Source organism: Crotalus tigris, unplaced genomic scaffold, assembly GCF_016545835.1.
Source record: "Crotalus tigris isolate CLP2741 ecotype Arizona unplaced genomic scaffold, ASM1654583v1 scf7180000017764.6130737, whole genome shotgun sequence".
Classification (NCBI taxonomy): Eukaryota; Metazoa; Chordata; class Lepidosauria; order Squamata; family Viperidae; genus Crotalus; species Crotalus tigris.
Window position 1 is genome coordinate 4,908,117 of NW_024096618.1, and position 17,448 is coordinate 4,925,564.

The 17,448-nt window shown below is 40.4% G+C and overlaps 1 protein-coding gene across 9 annotated transcripts in view; it reads left to right on the forward strand.

The window, feature by feature from the left end:
- The first annotated feature begins 1,988 nt into the window (after positions 1-1,988).
- MPPED1 (metallophosphoesterase domain containing 1) overlaps positions 1,989-17,448 on the forward strand; it is a 90,509-nt gene continuing 75,049 nt past the window's right edge. For 5 of the 9 annotated variants that reach the window (XM_039341337.1, XM_039341342.1, XM_039341336.1 and 2 more), the window contains exon 1: positions 1,989-2,086. The gene's annotated coding sequence lies outside the window, so the exon portion shown is untranslated. Of the gene's footprint in view, positions 2,087-2,190; positions 2,777-2,859; positions 2,988-3,369; positions 3,461-17,448 lie in introns of those variants that run through there. The other 4 variants (XM_039341338.1, XM_039341341.1, XM_039341340.1 and 1 more) reach the window with 4 other exon arrangements.

Here is a 17,448-nt window from a genome sequence, read left to right on the forward strand (position 1 = left end):
GGAGACGATGCTACTCCAAGTATATCCAACATCTTCCAACTTCAAGTGATAATTCCAATCTAAGTAACTGTTTCTTACCCACAGTATGGTACTAGGTTTGAGCTAGAGAATAATACTTATTAAAGTATGAAGGTATAACACAGGCACCAAGAAAAGTGGCAAAGGTAAAGGAAATGTTTGGCATCTAATGTTTTCACAAACATACTATAATTGTAAATCCAATTCTGTCTATTACTCCTATTCTTAGTGCCCTCTGGTTTTACTGTTGGTTGTAGGTATGGAAGGTGCTCTTGACCCTGTATGCTAGAACAGGGGTTTCCAACCTTTCTGGGCTGGCAGAGGGAGGGGCAGGCGCCTTATGCATGCACGTGTAAACATGAATGTGGCCACACGTGCACACAAATAGGCCACGAGTGTGCGCACCACACAAAAGGGGCTGCCAGCATGCACGCAAGGCTCTCAGTGATGCTGGCGCTGCCAGGCTTGCGGTGAAACCACCGGCACAAGGATCGCATCGCCGCCCCCATGCAAGATTTGCGCCCCACCCACCTGCTACTCGTGGTGCTGCCACCACCCATGCAGTTTGTGGCAACACCACCACCCGTGCAATATTAGCGGCAATAGTGGCATGAGGGTAAGCATGCGCACACACGTGCGTGCACAGCTACTCAGGCAGCCTGGTGGCCAAGAGGTCCTGGCCTGGTAGTGGGCCGCAGCCCTTGAGGACCTGTGTGCTAGAAATTGATTGTGTGCAAAATCAACCAATCAACCCACCAATCAACGATGTCAAGACTATGATGAGCTAAAAGGGCAGTCATCCCTTCATGCAGCTATGTTGGGAACATTAGGAAATGGCCTTGACCTTCTTTGGAGAAGCTCCTTTCCAAGTAGACAGCAGGGCTACCTCATCAGCAAAAATTAGCTAGGCCCAGTCAATCTTATCTCTCACTGACTATACAGACATATCCTTGCAACTTTCTTATCAATGCCATATTTTCTGTTTTCTTCCAGGATGTTTCTCAAAAACATAGTTGCAGACCTGAGATCTCATGGTGGTCTCCTATCTAAAGCTATTCAGGCTTTTGCTTTTCCAAGGTCGCTAAGGTCAGCGAATGCCTTTATCTCTTAAAATCAGCCAGGATTCTTGCCCATGAAATCCCAAAGGTGCTTTTTCATGAGGCAACTGGATTTTCTTGTATTTTCTTTGAAGATGTTTTGCTTCTCATCCTCCTTGTAGACAGCTGATCATTTGCATTCTTTTAGAGTCCTTGATGCCACTTGGAGGTTTATCTGTGTCATCAGGGTCACCTGAGCAGTGCAAATGGGTATGGAGCCTTTTTTGGAACTGGTGAAAGGGCTGTGTTGTAGACCAGAGATAGATGATGTTGGATCCCTCTCCCTCAGTTGAGAGCGGGCTGTTCAGTTTTGACCTAGATGGCCTCTTGGACCCCTCTTTCAAACCAGCGGTCCTCTCTGTCCAAAATGTGGACTTTGCTGTCATGGAAAGAGTGGCCTTTGTCTTTTAAATGCAGAGGGACTGCTGAAACTTCTTGGATGAGAAGCGAAACATCTTCAAAGAAAAACAAGAAAGTCCAGTTGCCCGGTAAAAAGCATCTTTGGGATAACTATGACCTGAATGACTGAGAATCTCCATAGACATCTTGCCCCTGAAGGTTTGCCTTCGGTTATTGGGTTTTCTACAGGTCAGGGATCTCCACACGGTCTCCTGCCCAAGTGCTACCACAGGGCCGGATCTGCTTAATTTAAATTTCCTTGAGAGCAGTCCAGCCTTTCCGACTGGAAAGGGCCAGGTGGTACTCCGGTGATCTGCTCAGGGCTGCCGTCTCCCGCGCGTCCCAGCCTTCCCGGTTCAGCCGCGTTCCTCTCGCCGGCTCCTCCATCGACAGGCGGGGAACAGCGGGCGGGGGGGGGGGAAGCGCCGGTCGCCTGGGCCCAGAGGAGGTGGGGGCGAAGGCGGGGAATGGGGAGGGAAAAGCCGGCGTCGGGCTGGCAGAGATGGTTGCTTGCCGCTTGGAAGAAGCGGAGAAGAGGGGGCAGCTCGTGAGGCTGGCTGGGAGAGGCGAGGGTGAGTGGGCGCCCTCTCCGCGGGGACCCGCAGGGTCACACAAGAAGCACCCCAAGGGCGGGCAACAAGGAGGGCAGGGCAGGGCAGAGGCCGCGGGAGGGGAAGCAGGGCGGGCAGCCGGAACCGGCGTCGGGGACGAAGCCCGAGCAGCAAAAGGACCGCGCTCCGCCACAAGGATGCTGCGGAGGAGGATTCCCCGGAGGAGGGTTGGGAATCGTCCCTCCGCCTCCCCTGCGCCGCCTCGCACGGCAGTCCTTGGGGGCGCTGCGGAAGCGGCGAGCAAGCGGGCGCCTGCCAAGCGTCCTCCCCGGCTCGGCGGCTGCGGCTACCGCGCTGTGCCGCCACTTCCCGCCCTTCCCAGTTGGGCTTTGCCGTTGGTTTCCTTGGCGAGGCGGGGGGTCCCCCCGGGAGCCGGGAAGGGCTCCTGCGCTGCTGCCGGCCCTTTGGCGGGAAGTTACTTTCTTGGCGAATTCCCAGCCGGGCGGTGAGGGAGGGGGCATCCCGCTCGCCTCTCCTCTTCATGCCCCTCCTGGCCGAGGCTGGAGCCTCCCTTCGCCCTGGCCGTCTTCGGTTAATGTTGGGTACGTCCCCGGGCTGAGTTCCTGAAGGGGGCAGCGCTTCCACCGCCCCGCGAGACGCGACGCTCCGAAATACTTTTTTTTTTTTTTGAAAACAGGCACTTCACACCCGGTGCGTTTGACCTGCCCCCCCCCCCACGGTGCGCGCGCGCGGGAGGGCACGCGGACCCGGGCACCTGCACTAGCAATGGGCAACTCGTCGGCGTTAAGGGATGTGGCTGGGTTAGCCGAGATGGTTTGACTTCTGATCAAATAGGCCGGGGACATTCCTTGGAAATCAGTGGGACCACCTGGACATGAGATCCGGAGCTAGCAAATCTCTTGTGTGTTCTGCGTTAAAAAAAAAAAAAAAAAGATTGTGGAGATTCCTTTTCCCTGCTGTCCGGCTATCGCGTGACCGGCTGTACCTGGGGATGGTTGCGGGACGCGGCTGTTCGTCTGGGCTGAAATATTTGGGGGATGGTTGGGGCTTGGACAGAATAACACTAACAAACCCCCCATCTGAAATCGGGCCGCGAGACGTCCTGCGTCTTTTTCCTACCAGAAAGGCATGGATTCCCCATATCCTTTGAAAGGCCATGCAAGTTTAGTTTAAAGAAGCCAGAGATTAACCTCTGATGGAGCAGACTTCTAAGATTGAAGCCTGTAGACAGGTCAGGATCACCTTTGGGAAAGGGCTTTTCCCAAAAGCCCAATCGAGATTGTTGAGTAGGTTTTCTAAATATATGTATATATATATACATATATTTCTAAGGATCTGCATATCAGAGCTGCAAGACTCAGATGAATCTTCTAGGTAATGTACAATTTTAATAATTTACAATTGTGTAGGAGGCCTATTATGGATTCTGGAAGGACGATATAGGTGATCAGTATTTTGGAGAATGTTGTACCTATAGGACTTGTATACGGATGCACTTTTTTCAATGCTTCAGCCTTCTTACTAAGTGTAGTGCCATATACTATTAGGCATAGTAAAATTACAGCATACCCTAATGCTGCACCATAATTTAGCCATAGAGCTAAAAGATAAACCATTACTTCCAAGTTGTTGGAATGTCTATCTTTCCTGCTGGGTGTTTTGAAAAATGAAAATGAACCTTAAAATCTCCTTCTCTAGAGAGGATCTGGATGGATGTACAGGTTAATGCATCGGATAGTTATATGCATGGGCTCTTTCTCTGAAATTTGTAAGAAGTTCAGTATCTATTGAGAAAGTGCATAAATGTTAACATTTCTGTTTATAGTGTCATTGAGAGATATTCTCAAAATGTTGCTACAGCTATTCTAAGGTAGCTTTTTATTTTTTAAGAGTTCATAACTATGAAGGGAGCCTCATTTTTTATTTTTATAGATGAAGTCTTTCTGTTCATGGGAGGTTTTACTGCACTAATGTCACCTTTATCTATCTCTATTCAGAAGGAATAGACCCCACTGAAGTTCATTGGGTCTTATTTCGAGTAATAATACCTAAAATTGCAGCCACCTTAGTTAAAACCTTTTACTTAATTAGCCCCAATAAATTTAGCAGAATTTAAATTCTAAATGGACCTAGAGAACTGCATTGTAAACACCTATTTGTTAAATAGGTGAAGAAGCATATTGTATATTTTCTACAAGGGCTGTGGCTCTCAGTTCTCCAGTGAATAATCAGAATAGAAAACTATACCCATAATAAAAATAGCTGCATAACTCATAGAATAACTTTTTATTCAATATATATTTCAATTTGAGCACAGTGCTATAGTACTCACTTGCATTATTTAATGTACTTTGGCTTGATCATGTCAGGCAATCTCTCACAGAGGAAACAACAGCAGTTATTAAGGGAAGTTATTAGAAACTTTATAATAAATAATTATAATAAATAAAATTCATCATTATTAATGCCTGACTTGTAGATGGTGAATTTTCAGGGCCAGACTCACATCTTTAAAAAAAAATAAAGAACATGTAAAATTGGCTTCTAACAATATTTTACTTTTGCCAAATCATATTTTGATATTATGTAATAGAAGGCCAAATTGATATAGGAGATCGTTTTAATGTTATCATTTTTGCTTAAATATTTCTATATATCTGCCAGACAGGAAGATTAGATACTAGCCATACATTATAAACTACAATCTGTAGGTCAAAAAGTTGAAATAATAGATTCTCAAAATCTGAAAACAATTTATAAAATTGATTCTTATATTAATTGGACCTGTTTGAATGCTTCTGCATTTCTATTAAAGTACAATTATATTTCAGTACAAAAGAGGGAAGAAGGAAAAACCTGTAAAATCCGTGGCGCTGCCCTTGGCCCCTAAAAACTAGTTAACATCATTAGGTAGATTTAGAACTCTTTTTATAACAAGGAACAGATTCATGGTTGCCTTTTCATTTACATATCAAAAGTAAAATAATGAACTAAATGAAACCTAGAAATAAGACAGCAAGAAGAGATAAATCTCCAGGTGATCAGTCTAGGTCAGTGATTGGCTTCTTTTGATTCACTGCAATGAAAGAAAGGGAGAGAATGGGTAGCCACTTTCAGCTGTGGTTCTCAAAATAATCACTGACCTTAGAATTCTTCAGTTACCCAAGTTGATATCTTTCCCATCTATACTAGGTTGATAGAATTCAAGGGAACAAAATAGATTGCAGAAGCTTGAAGTCTGATGGAATGATTGTGATTATATGATTAAAATTAGGTGCCTTAGTAAGAGAGGAGACTGAGAAATGTAATATATTTTAAAGATTGAAACCTGTGAGGTAGATGTCAGAGTGGCATGTTGAAAGCTTAATTTATTAAAAAAGTATTTTGAATCACCAGCATTTCCAGTGCAGAAGTTCATTTTGTGGCATGTACATTAATTTTGTTGGGAATTCAAGGCACAGATCAGTATTTGCTTTTGATTCCCCCTCATTAAGAAAGTATATTATACATTGAAAGAAACCAATATCTACTCATTCTTATTAGACATAAGAATATTGATATTACGTAGTAATACTGTTGTGTCTAATATAAAAATCTCATGCCCCAGAACTTTTCCTTTAAGCAGCTCAATTATAAAGCCAGAGAGAGTGGCTGCTGGCTATTTATTTATTCCTACTATCTTATGTTCATCTTCTTGAAATCTCCGTTGCATATGGATCGAACATCTGGTGTCCCATGTTGGCTTCTTCACCAGGGTGCAGAATTTTATACTCCTAATTTCTTATGCTTATTTTTTTTTAAAAAAAGCATTAACATATAATTAAATTATTTTAATGAAATCAGACTTTTTAATGAGATTTTTTATAAATTGTAGAAAAGTTTGGGGCTACACCAACAAACAGGTACACATTCAATTCATTTCTTCCTTTTCATTCTTGTAAGAGCTGTATTGTAGATAATTTCTGGGGGATAAATTCACACAATATATATTAAAATATTACTGTTTGTCAAATACTGAATTACTTGTGTAATCTTATATCTGTAGTATTATGCTGTTATACATAGAGAATTAATGAATGGAGGCAAATATACATGTCCCAGGATGAAGTGTCAGGATCCAATTTCGGTCGGTCACCATTCTGGTGAGAGAGAAGTTCCCTGAGGATAGACTCCAGAACAAGTCCAAAAGTTCGAAAGATTAAACCTCTAATCCCAGTGACTGACTCAGACTGGATCCTGCAATAGAGAATTAAAGCTGTGAAACAAAGACTATTCTCAAAATAGAGAGGCATAATGTGTACCTGATTTCAATTTTAAAATTGTTATGCATTAATTTTAAATTTTACTCTATTGGAAAGAACTATTAATGATTTAAAAATATAATTAGATCAAGTTAGTTGTATCTTTTTCTGTGAAGTTTGCTGTTTACCTGATTAAATCTTCACACAGTAATATGATGACTCCTCAAAAGCTAGTTTGTAGGGATCAGGAAGATTTATCTAAGATAAACATGTAAAAAAAGTAGAGCTTAAAAACAAAATCCTATATTACTGTTGATATTAGCTTATTAAAGAAAGCATGGATATTTTTGTTATCTTTGATTCATGGCTGAGCTTTTGTGGTTTAGAACTTACAGTCAAATACCATAACCCCAAATTATTTTGTTTTCCTTTCACTACTATAGATTTTCAACACTGTCCTGTGGAATTCATGAATAAAAAATAGGATCAGTTCTTATCACAAGTATGCTAGGACATTATCTATGCTATCAATGCCATATAAGAATTATTTAGTAGATATGTAATTCATAGGAAACAATCGAAGACTGATTGATATTTTAATTACATAAGTGTGCATAGTAAGGAAAGGGACCATTTTTTCAAAATTGATCTTGAGCTGTAGCAAATAAGCAAAAATGTTTAGTTCAGTCAAAGGGAGATATTTACTCTGTCATAATCTGGTAATTTTTTAGAATGACCCTTCAAAAACAGGTAAAACTTAGTTTGAAGTCAATAAATAGATAACAAGTAGTACTTGGTAAGAGATCTAAGAAATTTATTTCAAGCCTTAGTTTTTCCTATAAAGAGGCACTTGTTTTTTTTTATCCCATTAAGAAGTATCCTACCATATCAAGCCTATGGCATGATATTTTGTCCACACAATTTTACATATGAACTTAGTCTTAGGGCTTTGCTATTTTTAAAATTATAAGATGAATTTCCATCCTAAAACCAAAATATGTTAGACAAAGGATTTGGCAAATAACAACATAAAATGACTGGTGTTCATTTCAAATGTGAAATTTCTGGGAGAGCTAAAAAGTCTCATGAAGGTAAACCAAAAATGGACACTTGGTAAAGTATGGAGAAATAGGAAATGGGGCAATTGTTGGAAATGTGGTTTGTGGGTGCTCTTGGAGTTATTTCCAGAGATATCAGAACTATGAAGAAAACTGAAAAAAGTAAAAAGTTATAGTACCAAAGAAAGGTGGGTTTTTCAAAAGATTGGCAAGAAGAAAGTTTGGAGGAAGGGAGAACCTCCTTCCATGCTCCCAATTTAGAGAATTCAACCACACCTACTGACACTGAGAGAAAGAATAATATATTCAAAACTGCAGACACTGGTGATAAAATTGTGACACAACTAAGCAGCCAAAGAAAGGCTTCCTACAAAAGTGATATTTTTGCCTTATGAAGAACAGACTTGCCTTGTTAAGCAGGCACTGATTCCTCTCTAACTAGCTTTTTGTAGCAATGCCTTTTGGGGCATAAGGAAAGCTGCAGGCTGTAGACAGATGGTAGCAATTGCTTCCTGCATAGGGAAAGGTGAGCCTAATGAACAAATTCAGCTAACTGCTAATGAGTAAACTGCCACCACTAACAACACAATGATCTTTCCTCCCATCTGATTATCAGGATCAGCCAACAGCTAAGGGTGAGAATAATTAAATCTCAAGGCTGGAGAGTGCGTTTTCTGGTTTAGGGACATTGATTTGAGCTCTGAATGAAATCTCATGCGCACATAGCCCTTCAACTTGTTCTTAGTTATTAATACTTGGTATGGCTAATCCTTTATTATTTGCAGATCCCAGAGGTGCAAGTGTGCGTGAATGTTTCTATGTCTAAAGAGGGCTGAGAGGCCAAAAGAAGCTGCTTTAGGCTAGACCCTTCTTTGGCTTGAACGTCTGCTTCTGAACACTGCAGTTAACCAAAGGGTTCATTGAATGCTGACATTGCTCTCAGAAATTGTGATGCTATTTTTCACAAGAATGAAAAGAGATTGTCTAGGGCAGGGATGTCAAACTCAATTTCATTGAGGGCCGCATCAACATTGTGGTTACCCTCGGGGGGGGGCAGGGTTGGTGTGGCCTACTGGGTGGGCGTGGATGGAGTGGGTGTGGCCTACTGGGTGGGCATGGTTTCGGCAGGCAGCGGGGCACTCTCCTCACAGCGCCAAGAGGTTGAGCCGGGCGGTGCAAAGCTCGCCAACTTTGCACCTTGCTGCCTGCTGAAACTGGGCAGGCTGGGGGCTAGGCAGCATTGCACTTCTCATCAGATTCACACCACTCAGCTCAGCTCTTGGCGTTGTGAGGAGAGCGTCCCACTGCCTGCTGAAACCGGGCAGGCTGGGAGCTGGGCAGCCTCGTGTTTCTTTTTGGATTTGCACTGCCCGGCTCAGCCTCTTGGCACTGTGAGGAGAGCACCCCACTTCCTGCTGAAACCCCTCCCCCAGAGCCCATCAAGCCAGATATGTGAAGTAGGCAAGGGCCATTTGCTGGCCACTGCCAGGTGATGGTGCATTTCTTCATTCCTCACAAAGGGTGACACCTCCCAAGAATGCACCCAGGGGGTGGGGCCAATGCGGCGGGCTGGTTCCTCACTGTTTCCAGATGGTCTTGTGGAGCTAAGACTGAATGCGTTTCAGCATAGATGGCCACCACAAAATTGTACATTGGCTCCTGACCGATCTGGGCCAGGGCCAAAGCAGTGGGGGCCGTTCCCTCACTGTTTCCAGGATGGCTTTGCGGGCCACATGAAACCACTTCGCAGGCCGCATCCGGCCCGCAGGCCTTGTGTTTGACATGTCTGGTGTAGGACATTTCTATCTGACAGTATCAGGAGTGTTTGCAGCATGGGGCCAAAAAAGTCAAATTGATGGCTGTAATGGCATGATTCTATTTGTGGATATTGACTATGTGACCAGGGATTCCTCTGCCTGACTTCAATAACTTGCCTTGCAAATCCAACAATAAACTTAATTATGGTTTAAGACTAAATCCTTATAAAGCAAAACGATTTTGAAATTCTACCTACAGCTGGAAATCTTTTTTGATTTAAAGGCTAAGGAAAAGAAGCTATAGATTGCCACTGAAAACATTTGACCTGAATATTTGATTTGATCTCCATTTAGGATCTGTATTTAACTCCATCTAACATGTAGGGTGAAAGCTAGTTTGGTATAATGGTTAAAATAACCAGGCTAGACCCCAGTTGTAGTGTCACCTGGGTGACTTTGGACTACTGAGTTTCCCTTAGCTCCAGGAGGAACCAATGAGAAACTATTTTGCAGAAGTGTTACCAAAAGCCTGGACTTATTTATGTAAATCTTCAGAACAGGGTGGATTTGATTTAAATCACGATTTAAATCATGATTTATATTACTAGTAAAAAGGCTCCTCTGACCCATTGTTGACTCACCGACAGTCCCATTGACACAAGGTGAGGGACGTGGTGGGCAACAGGTGAGTGGATGCCACTAATAGGTGCTGCCATGATAGAACTGAAATGACAGGTGCTCTTTAAATGTAAGGACTCATTCTTGACTCATTCTTGTTTGCAAATAATAACATCTTTAATGTTATTATTTGCAAACAAAATGGAGGTTTCCTATTTAGAATAATAAGCTGTCAGGTTAGAAAAAAAAAAGATCTCGCAAGAAGTTGGAAGTTCTGACTGAACTTTTTTTAGTCCCACAAACTCCGTTTCCCTGCAGTAGGAGAGAAACGTGCCAGAACTGGAAAGCAGGTTAGTGAAGAAATGCTTTCGGGAAGAGAGAGTGGCTGAGTGGTGGTGCACCAAACTCTACAGCAGTGCTGGGAGGAGAAGCAGAAAATGGGGCTACCATTTCCAGAACGGAGAAGGGAGACGCAGGGTGATGCAGGGCAGCAAGCAAGTGCTTTTCTCTGCTCTGCATCGCTGCACAGAGCCGCTCCCCTCCCTGTTTTCTATTCTCTCCAGTGGTGGCGACAGAGGGCTGATGGAAGGAGGCGGCAGGGGAGACTTGCACTGCCTGGTCATGGGGCAAGCTACGGGAGAGTTGGTGGAGGAGGCGGTGGTTGCCACTGGGCAGATGATCTGTGGGGCGAAGCACAAAGAAAGCCCCTCCAGTGGCACACAGCAGCAGCAAAGTCTTTCGCCATTACTCCCTCCTGTCTCTGAAATGGCAGAGGGGGACTGGGACTACCGTGCCCATCCTCTGTAGCATGACAGTCCAGCTCGGGAGGGGAGTGAAAGGGAAGGTCGCCGAGCAAGGACTGGCCTGGCTGGTGGGCCCTGAAGTAAGCAGGTGCAGGTCACATGGGGCACTTTTACCCCCTCCCCCCTGCCTCACCTCGTGGCAGCAGTGCAATGTGCTGTGTGGCCTGCCGCGAGCGGCCACAGCAGAAGTGGGCCCAGAGCCATGCGGGCACCTGTTGGACGGGGCTGTTGGTGCCACCATTGCGAGGCGAGGCAGGTGTCACAACAATATAAGACATCCCCCCCCAAAATAAGACTTAATGCCTCTTTTGGAGGCAAAAATAATATAAGACCAGGTCTTACTTCCAGGGAAACATGATCGTTGGAGAACTACTCAAATTCTTTTATTTAAAAGAGCCGAGGTGGCGCAGCAGTTAGAGTGCAGTACTGCAGGCCACTTTAGCTGACTGTGTTCAGCAGGTCAGCGGTTCAAATCTCACCGGCTCCAGGTTGACTCAGCCTTCCATCCTTCCGGGGTAGGTAAAATGAGGACCCAGATTGTTGGGGGCAATGTAAATATATATATACATTGCTTACTGGTGTACACCGCTTAGAGAGTGCTTGCACTTAAAGCGGTATATAAGTCTCATAAATAAATAAATAAATAATTAAAACACTTAGAGTCTGATACAGATGCATTTTTCTTCAAACAATCATACAGTTTGTAGTGTACATAGATTTGCAAAACAACGGGATAAAAGAATATTCCTAAACTTTGTTTTATTGTTTATCTCATGGTTACTGTGAAATTGTGTGAATGCATCAATGCAGTGCACGTTATCTCAGCTTGCAAAGCTTGGATTCATTGATTGAGTTTACCAAAAATGTAAATATTGCAGAATATACAGCCTCATGCTACATAAGTAAGCTCCATTTCATGCTGAATAAACTAAATTATTAATGTATCTTAAATAGCAAACTATAGGTAGATTTTTATTTCAAAAGCATTTTGTTAAAATAAATTTGATAAAAATAAAAAATCGACAAATTAAAAAAAATCCGATTTTTTTAAACAATTTTTTTAAAAAATCGATTATTATCCACCCTGTTTCAGAATACAAGACTGACTTAAAAACCCTTCTTACTACTACCACAACCCCAGTCAAAGGTAGATTTTTGTGTTAGTCATAAATTCAGTTTAAAATTACAGCACATAAAAATCCTCTTTCATTTAATTTTTTAATGAAATGAAAAATGAAAAAAAAAACTAATTTGTTCATTTAACTTAAAGATGATCTTGTAAATTTAGTGGTATTGATGCATATATTTAACTTTAGCCTACTAATGCCTGAATTCTGCATGCCAAATCATGCAAAGGCTAGGGAAAAGATATTTGACCACAGAAGATTCAAGGGTAGGTTATAAAATTGTGGTTTGATTCCCTCCCGCAGCTGCTGAGATTGTGGGCTTGAGATCCTCAATGACAATGTCCTAAAAGGAATTAGCTGGTATGGAAATGCAAGGGGTACAGTTGGTTGCTAAGAAATTTCATAACTACAGTAGTCAGATATGTTTGGCTGCCAGGTGAAAGACACAGAAGACAAAGGCAAGGGAACAATAATATTTATCTCATTTTCTCATAGATAAGAACAGTACAGTGCTGTGAAGATACATTCCACCCCTTAAGATTTATTTCAATATATTCATTTGTAAGAAAATAAATTAATTTTTTTGTCTTACTAATACATTTCAAATCATCTTTAAGTGAACATTAAAAGTCTAAAATAGACAGACAGGTCAAACTCGCGACATCACGTGACGTCGCGCAACGTATCGGAGCTTTTTCTCCATTGCTGGCAATGGGGTGGGCACGGTTTCCTGATGACGCATCCAGCCCGCGGGCCGGCAGTTTGACATCCCTGATAGGGTTTCAGAATAAGAAATTTAAATTAAAGTAGATTAACAATTTAACCTTTCTTATAATACTAGTTTATGGATCGGAATATACATGTACAGTATTTTCAGTTATGTTCATCTGCATCTTTTTATACTTCTCTGCATTATCAGCATTTTATGGATTTGCAAATCTCATATGGAAATTTTCACCTTTTTATTTATTGTTTAATGTTTACAATTATTTATAATGATGTGGTTCAGAAAGGGCGAACATTTACAAGAGAGTGAGAAATTGATGTTCCTCTTTTGTAAATATATTGCATATCATCATAAAGTTGTATAGAAAAAAAACCCTAAATTAAACAACAGCAGATACAAGGGGGAAGAAGAAATGAGGTAATAAAAGCAAGAGTACTGGGTGAGAAATGGAGTTCAGGTAGGAAATTTGAAGTAAAATGAGGTCATAGTAGAGTAATGGTCAGTTATATCGTTCATATATTTTTAAAAAAACATACGAGTGCTATATTTTGGACATAGATGCCCTCAGAATTTTGAAATGCAGTTATCCATATTTTTTGGGGTATTATGACATATACAGTACTGTGCAAAAGTGTTGTGCAAAAATGCTGTAAGTTAAGAATGCTTTCAGAAATAGAAGTGTTAATAGTTTATTTTTATCAATCACCAAAATGGAAAGTAAATGAATGTTATGAAAGTAAATGAATACTTTGGTCATGCCAAATATTGCTTTAATTTGGGTTTCTCTTCTGTTCATTTACTTTCTATTGAGTTAATTGATAATAGTTTATTTTTATCCATTATTTTTAACACTTCTATTTCTGAAAGCATTCTTAATTTACAGCATTTTTGCACAACCGCCCTACACTTTTGCACAATGCTGTATATTTGGGGTACATTTCCATAAACTGCTTTCCATAATTTAAACATCATTTATATTACTCAACTGGTTTTAATATTCTATTTTTAACTTTCACCAAAAATGTTGATTTTTGTCTTTAATTTCTCACAAAGGGTTGGGTTTTTGTATGCAACTTGTAGATCTTTTTTAAAAGCAGCATTTGTTCCAAACAAGGAATACCATTAGATCATTTATTTTTTCTTCCTGTAGTTGGGAGTTCCATGTGAAAAAGGAACTCATAGCATTCAATTATTCTGAAACTTAAACTCCTCCCATATATATATTCTGGGGTGAGAGATTTGCTAGATGAATCTGTGAAAGATTATACCATGAAAAGTGGTTTTTTTGGTCATAACTCTACCTAATTTTATATGCTCATGTTTTGTAGTCTTTAATATGGAAATTCTGAGAACATCCATGCAGTCACTCTTTTGCGTATCAAGCATGGCAATCTGACATATTTCTGGCTAGTTGGGATAATTTTAAAAATGTTAAGCGTTAAAAACTTAGCACACTATTATTGATACAGGCCATTAGTTCCATGCATGAATATGTATGTTCTGTATGTTTGGTTATAAAAGACAAGGATTTAGAAAAAAAAAACCCTTTACCATATATTCATTCCACTGCTGTAGTTCAGATTAAAGAGAATGAAAGTCTTCATGAATTAATTATAAAGATAGCATTACACATACACATATAAAAGCGACTCTTATACTATGTACATTTCAATATTTCTAGCGTCCATTGATAGAAATGTAAGGAAATTGTTGTTTGTAGATACATTAACGCAGTATAAGAGATGAATTCAGTATTTTTGTTAGCTTCTTTGATTTATTATTGAAAAATGCTGGAAAACCAAGTCCATATTTAGTGGGACCAATGGTATTTAAAAATATGGAAAATTGCTGTGATTGAAAATTTAAGAAGGACATTTGAAAAATTCTGTTATGAAGGTAAAATGCAGGCAGATTCGATAACCATTTATTAATTATTATTAATTATACAGAATTATACAGAAAAATCAGATTATCGAAAAAAGAATTCAAAATAATTATGGAATGAAGAACATCGTGCTTTAACAAATAACTTCAACTAAAATCATTATAATAAGTTGGCACTCTTAAGTTGGGATACAAATATTATGCCTTTGCTAGTGATCTCCAGGGACTGATTTAGATCAAAGGTGGATATAACCCTCTCTAGTCCAGCTTTTCAGTCCTGGTGCTCACTTTATGGAATAACTGCCCCATTCCATCTTTTTAGGAGTTATTTAAAGCAGAGTTTCAAATGAGACCTTTGGGAACAGCTGAGATTATGCTATCTTGTTTTACTGCTCTGCTTATTATTTTGTTACTTTTATTGTGGGTGTTTTAATTTGCTTTATTTTTCTTGCTATGGATGTTTTATTCCCTTATTGGATTTTTTTAATTGCTAACCACCTGGTAGATTGCAATAATAAATTAATTGGATAAACAAACCAACAAACTAACTGAGACCAAATCAGCCCTTTTGGCTCAAGGGTGACTGAAATTGGCTAAGGATATTGGTATCACTCAGATTGCTCCATTTTTAAATTTATAGCTGAGATATAGGATGTGTTTTGTATTTTCTTTTAACTGGCAGATATAGTTCCTGCTGTTATTCTTCACATGCCCAGTTTTTGTACTGTAACTAGTCAGGTTTAACATGACTGTTTAAGAATCAGAGGCTTTTTAGGGGTCTTGCCACCATATTTATTCCAATATTTGTTTGCTGGTTATCTTTTATTTTAAACTACTCAATGCTGTAATAAATATTTGGTTTGGTTTTGATGCTGCCAGGTGGCATATTAAAGCAGGAGAGAGAAAAGGTGGCTTAAACAGATAAGACCAATTGGATCTTGACTGGGATAAAAAATTCAAATCTCTGACAATCTGACAAGGTTTCCCGACGTCCTCTTCTCATATCTTGCCTGGAACATGAGTTTCCATTTCCATAATAGCCCTATTTAGCCCTAGGAGTAGCAAAAATTGCGTGCAAAACCCACATTGGTTTATGTCCTTCTGGAATTGGATCTTCTATATTGAGCTCAAATCAACATGAGTAGAATCCCTAGATCTGAGGCAATAATTAAGTCAACCAATACAGGACTTTACTGCAAAGGGATCCATTCTAGATTCAATTCCTGCAGACTGAAACAACTCTTTAAAATTTTGGTCAGTGATTTCTATTGGATTTAACTTGTTATAGGAGCACACTTGGGGCCAAATAACATCTGGGAGATTATTTCTGCTGTAAAGATTGTAATGGCTGCTGGTATATAATAGGTTCCCAATGAATAAAAGGAACTCAGTAATACTTCAGTCCATCTATTTGCTAACTGACCCAATTTTCTCCCTCCAATATCAGGAGAAAGGGAAAGGCATTTAAAAAAACCTGCCTTGTTCTATTAAACAGATATTTGCCAAATTATGGTATTGGACCCACTTTTGAAAAAAATATTACTTTCGTTTGAGGAGTAATTATTATCTAGTTTTTCTTTATCACAACAGGTTGCTAAAGCTCAGTTCTCTGCTTACTCTATAGCGGAGTATATGGGGATATACCTATGTTGCTTTGGTTGGTTATAGATGCACTAATTGGTTTATTTTTAATTTTTTGATAGTAATACTGTAATTTCAGAAAAATCAGAATTTGTAGAAATGGGGCAGTATGCAAGTGGTAAAATTTTGCAAGAAAATAAATGGCTGGACTTTCAAGATTTAAAAAAAAAAAATCCAGGAAGACTTGTACTTCCAGTACATCATGTAAAAAAAGAGGTAGAACTTTGATCACATGGCTCACCATCTTGAATTTTTTGGCTTCCAGTCTGCAGTCACCCTTGTCCGATAATCTCCCTTACCTTACCATAAATCAGGTCTTTAGCTTTTTTTAAGATCACCCAAAGTTGACCAGGTGCTGGAGCCAAAGATGTTTGCATAGAAGCAGTTTAGTAATAGTAGTAAAGTTGGAAGGGACCTTGGAGGTCATCTAGCCCAACCCCCTGCTCGGGCAGGAAACCCTACACCATTTCGGACAAATGGCTGTCCAGTCTCTTCTTAAAAACTTCCAGTGTTGGAGCATTTACTGCTTCTGGAGGCAGGCTGTTCCACTGATTAATTGTTCTCACTGTCAGGAAGTTTCTCCTTAGTTCTAGGTTGCTTCTCTCCTTGATTAGTTTCCACCCGTTGCTTCTTGTCCTGCCTTCAGGTGCTTTGGAAAATAGCTTAATTCCCTCTTCTTTATGGCAGCCCCTGAGATATTGGAATACTGCTATCATGTCCCCCCTTGTCCTTCTTTTCGTTAAACTAGACATACCCAATTCTAGCAACCGTTCAGCTGTTGAGCTTGTTAGAAATTCTGTATATAGCCCTACAGAACAAACAAAGTGCACAGTCCACATGGACATTTCTGCTAAACTGCTAGAAGGAAACAGGAAATCATAAATGCAAACATATAAACACTGCCATCTACTGGATAGCTATAGTTGTTGCATAGAATACATGAAAACTATATTCTAACACAGCGGTCACCAACCTTTTGGGCACCAGGGACCAGTTTCATAGAAGACAATTTTTCCATGGACCGGGGTGGTGGTGCTGGTTTCACATGCTACCTAGATCCCACATATGCACGATAATGCTTTGCTCACTAGCGTGGACCAGTTCTTAACAGGCGGCAAACCAGTACCGGTCCACAGCCCAGGGTTGGAGACCCCTATTCTAACAGAGCCAAACTCTGTTCTCCACTGCTGGTTTGTATGACCCTGAGGAAATACAGAAGGGGTAACCTAAAAGGATTATTCATAGCAATGCGATACATCCTTTGGAGCTTTCTTTTGATTGGCTTATAAGTTGCAGTTATTCTCTATCATCTAGCAATCAAGATACATGCTTGCCTGCAATAAGAGGAATATTTTTTTCTTCTGAGGAAAAAAAATGATAAGAGAGCAAGTGAGGGTCAGCAGTTTGTAAACTTAAGAAAGAGTCAACTTTCTCATAATTAAAAAATGTACCATATAAACCAGGGGTTCTCAACCTTGGCAACTTTAAGACATGTGGACTTCAATT